The sequence below is a fragment of the Chenopodium album genome, chromosome 2, assembly GCF_948465745.1.
Source record: "Chenopodium album chromosome 2, dcCheAlbu1.1, whole genome shotgun sequence".
Classification (NCBI taxonomy): Eukaryota; Viridiplantae; Streptophyta; class Magnoliopsida; order Caryophyllales; family Amaranthaceae; genus Chenopodium; species Chenopodium album.
The window spans coordinates 45,408,451-45,412,980 of NC_137835.1; the positions used below are offsets into that span (position 1 = coordinate 45,408,451).

Consider the following 4,530-nt stretch of genomic DNA (forward strand, 5'->3'; position numbering starts at 1 on the left):
TAAAGAGTAAAATTAAGGAAAAACTAAAGAAAAGAGGTATAAAATAGCATGAATTCCACCCTAAAGAGAGCCAAATGAGTGTCATAAATGACACTCATCAGACACATCCTGAAGGTTTTGTTGACCAAAATAATGCCGAGAAGGTTTGTATGCTTAAGAAGTTCATTTATGGACTAAATCAAACAAGCACTTGTTGGAACATGTGATTCGATAAAGCCATCAGTAAGTTTGGTTTTATCAAGAATTCAGATTTATCTTGTATTTACAAGAAGGTCAGTGGGAGTGACATCTCCTTCGTAGTCTTATATGTCAATGACATATTGCTTATTATAAATAGCATTCCATTGTTAGAGTCTTTAAAGGTCAGGCTCGGAAAATGCCTCTCAATTACAGACTTGGGAAAGGCTAAGTACATACTAGGCATAAAGATCTATAGGGATAGATCGAAAAGGATGATTGGATTGAGTCAAAATACTTATATTGATAAGGTACTTGCTCGATTTGGCATGGAGGAGGCCAAGAGAGGTCACCTGCCAATGTCACATGGCATAACCCTAAGCAAGAAGCAATGTCCACAGACACTTGATGAGCGGGTAAGAATGAATCAGATTCCATATACTTCGCTTATTGGATCAATCATGTATGCCATGATATGTACTAGGCCAGATGTATCATATACCTTGAGTGCTACAAGCCGTTACTAATCAGATATAGGAGAGGCCCATTGGACTGCGGCAAAGAATATCCTAAAGTACCTGAAAAGGAACAAGGGTAAATTCCTGGGGTATGGTGGTCAAGAGGAATTAGTTATGGAGGGTTATACCGACGCGAGCTTCTAGAAAAACAGAGACGATTTCAAAGCGCAATCTAGATATGTATTCTGTCTAAATGGAGGAGTGTTTAGTTGGAAGAGTGGCAATCAGAGTAAAACTGCAGATTCTACAACTAAAGCCGAGTACTTGGCAACTACTGAAGCGGCTAAGGTGGTTGTTTGGATTCGCAAGTTCGTTTGTGAACTTGATGTTGTACCCTCAATCAAGGGTCCAATAGCCCTCTATTGTGACAAAATGGAGCTATTGCTCAAGCCATAGGGCCAAGGGAACATCAAAGGGTTAAACATGTTAAGCGGCGGTTTCACATGATTTGAGAATGGAAATTAGAAGGTGAAATCAAAATTTGCAAAGTTGGAACGGATGACAATGTAGCCGATCCACTTAATAAACCTTTGTCTCAAGTGATACATAACAAACACAATGAGGCAATGGGAATCAAGCATGTAGGAAACTGACTTTGATTTCCCTGCTTAGTGTTTTAGTTAATTTTTGAACATTTAATGTAAGACACTAAGAAAAACCATTCAAGTTTTGGAGTAATATAAATTTCATGCAATATTTTATCACTTCGCTTTCTATTTAATCATGGATAAAGGATTAAAAAATAAGTCCATTTGATTGTGAGAATATTCTAAATAGGGTATCAAGACCAGTGTTGGTAAAGAAACACCTATTAAGTGAACATTGATTATATATTATCAAAAATTATCCCTAATCGAGGTAATTTAAATAATGGACAATTAATGGCCATTGGATATTAGTTTATAGTTTGATTTATAGCACCGTTTCTTATGCTACAAGGACATGATCGTCATAAATCATTTGCACAGGTAGTGGTTAAGAACCATACTGGATCGACCTATGAGAATAATTTAAGAGATTAAAAGTCGTCATAAGTACATTTCTCATTATGGCGATCGAGACCTATTTCCTCGACCATGAGTATTGTGAGTTTTCTTTTTTGAGTACTAGTCCGCTTTGATGTTGTCAAACGTATGCTGTAATAGGGGATTATAACGGCAACACTCAGGTGGCTAGGTCATCTCAGTAAGAGAAGCTACATTACAAGACTGGGAATGTCCCCCAACTAAAATAGGGAAGATGTCTTTGTTGTTTACAAGGCCTCTTGAAGAGCGAGACTGTAACATGCATGGCCGTACTTGGATGGATTTTAGAAATCATCTTTTTATTGACAGTCGGACTCGGGATCGAGAAATACTTTTGGACATAATAAGGATGATGAATAAATCTTACCTTATAGTTCATGAAGAGACATTAAGTTACATAGGAAAAATGCTATACACTAAATGCGTACTTGTCCGGAAGGACAAGTGGGATATTGAAAGAAATGGTATCCTTCGAACAAGTGTATTATTGTGAATGAGGGTTCGGAATTATTAGAAAGCTAATTATTCAGTGAGGTCAAGTGATCGGAACGCTTGGGTGGAGGCTACTTCCGATTAGTAATATTAGTGTATAATTAATATTACAACTTATTATTGACTGAACCCTTCGGGTCACACCTAAGCAACTAGCGAACTGAAGCGATGAATTAATTAGGAAGGAGTTAATGAGTCGCCCGAGTAATTCATATTTTGACGTCAAAAATTCAAGCTTAGAGCGTCAAAACCGAGCGTCAGAAGTTAAGTGAATTGTCTTAATTAGTCAAACGACATATTTACCTAGGCCTTGATTCTTAGCGTAAAGGTCTTGATATACCTCAAAGGTAAAACAAGACTTCAGACAAGAACGTGTGCCTAGGACACCAACCGCACCACTCGCGCCTAGCATACTAGGTGACCTTGTGCGTGCTGGCTGGTGGTCATAGCACAAGGGTCTAGCTTGCATGCTAGGCCAAGTAGGCTGCCAAGACGCCCAACATTAGGCTCAGTTCGATGGTTGGTCTTAGTGTGGGCTGGGCGCAGCGCACAACAAGGCTAGTTGCTAGCTGAGCCTTGTGGCAAGGCCTAGCAACAGCCCGCGTGGAGCAGCGAGGCCTAGCATGGTTGACAGGCAGCCAGGCCTTGTGCCGAGGCCCAACATCAGCTCAGCCTTGGAGCACAAGGCTTCTACTTCGACAGACCTTGTTGCCCAAGGTGGCTGCTGCCATGTAGCGCAAGGTGGGCAGATATCCAACCTTGATCCCCAATGCTTGGTGGTCCTCCCACCTACCCTCCTTGTTCTTGTGCCACTTGTCGTTTGCTTGTTTGATTGAATATTTAATTTAATTTAGAATTAAATTAAATCATTCTTTTTCTCACTTTTTCATTTCTCCCACATGCAAAGATGATGGGAATTTTGGTGAGCCGTTGCTTATAAATACCAACCATGGGAGTTGGGATTATTCACTTGAGTAAGTGTTGAAAAAAGCATCATAGTGTGAAAACCTTTGAACACTAATTGCTCGGGTTTTGAGGTCGGGCCTTGCTAACTCCCAGGCAATAGACCGAGTTTGGTGCTTGCATTGCGGGTGGACTTCGAAGGAGGTCGCCGTATAAGCGGGACTTGAGGGCTTTCAAGTACGAGCTCGTTTTGGTGAGCGAAGCACGCTACAAAGGTAATAATCTCTTACTTAAACTTGTGTTTATGTTAATTATGTTTATGGTTATAATGATTGTGAGTTTTGTTTTGGGGTTGGGTTTCTTTTCGCGGTGGGTCGGACTCACCAAAACCCAACAATTGCCTCGGAAACCTTGGTTTCTATAACTCCCATTGTGGTTATAATTATCAAAATTCCCATCATGATAGTTCCAATTCTCATTGTTTCTTTGCTCATCAAATCTTTGTCCAACATTATTATTAGACACATAGTTCACATCTTCTTTCTCATTGCCAATATAATCATCACATCCATCAGAAGAAGCATTAGGATAATTTGAAGCATCATGGTCATATGATTCACACAAATCACAAAACATATAACCACTAGACATGATGCTAGAAGGGGAAGGGGATTTGAGTTAGGAAATGCACCTCTCCCCTTAATTTTGGAGGGAAGAATCGGGCATGAGAAGAAGAACTCTCAAGTTTGGCTTTGATAGAGGTCATTTCCTTCCCTAATTCCGAGATTTGTGAGGATAATTTGTTTATGGCACTAATGTGATCAACCGAGTACACCGAAGCACCCCTTTTTCTTGTTGTTTCATGCTCATCCTCTTTCCAATCCATATAATTCCTCACTACATCTTCAATGACATCCACCTCTTCCTCCTCCGTATTGTTCAATATTGGTCCTCCGGCTCCCGCATCAAGACAAGATTTTCCTCGAGGGCTTAGACCTCCATAGAATATTTGAATAATCTGATTGGTAGGAATCCCATGGTGTGGGCACTCTCTTTGGTATTTCTTATACCTCTCCCATGCCTCATAGAGACTTTCATAGGGTTTTTGTTTGATGCTTTGGATAAGAGCTCTTGCTTCGGCCATTTTCTTTTGAGAAAAAACTGAGATAGAAACTCCTTAGTCACTTCATCCCATGTCTTCAAGGAGTTTGTTTTCACCTCCTTGTCTAACCACTCCAATGCACATCCAATGAGAGAAAAGGGAAAAGCTTAAGGAGAATAAACTCATGAGAAATCCCATTCACCTTGATGGTGTTGCAATATTTTTCGAATTCCTTAAGATTATTAAGGAGACTCTCATGATTTGCATCACTATATTGACGCCTCTTTATCAAAGTTATCATGACCAGTGTAAT

The 4,530-nt window shown here is 39.9% G+C and overlaps 1 non-coding gene across 1 annotated transcript; it reads left to right on the forward strand.

The window, feature by feature from the left end:
• The first annotated feature begins 4,146 nt into the window (after positions 1 to 4,146).
• On the forward strand, positions 4,147 to 4,252 carry LOC145608586 (small nucleolar RNA R71). Its single transcript, XR_014105844.1, has one exon. It is a non-coding gene; the product is annotated as a small nucleolar RNA R71 (small nucleolar RNA).
• Positions 4,253 to 4,530: the final 278 nt, after the last annotated feature.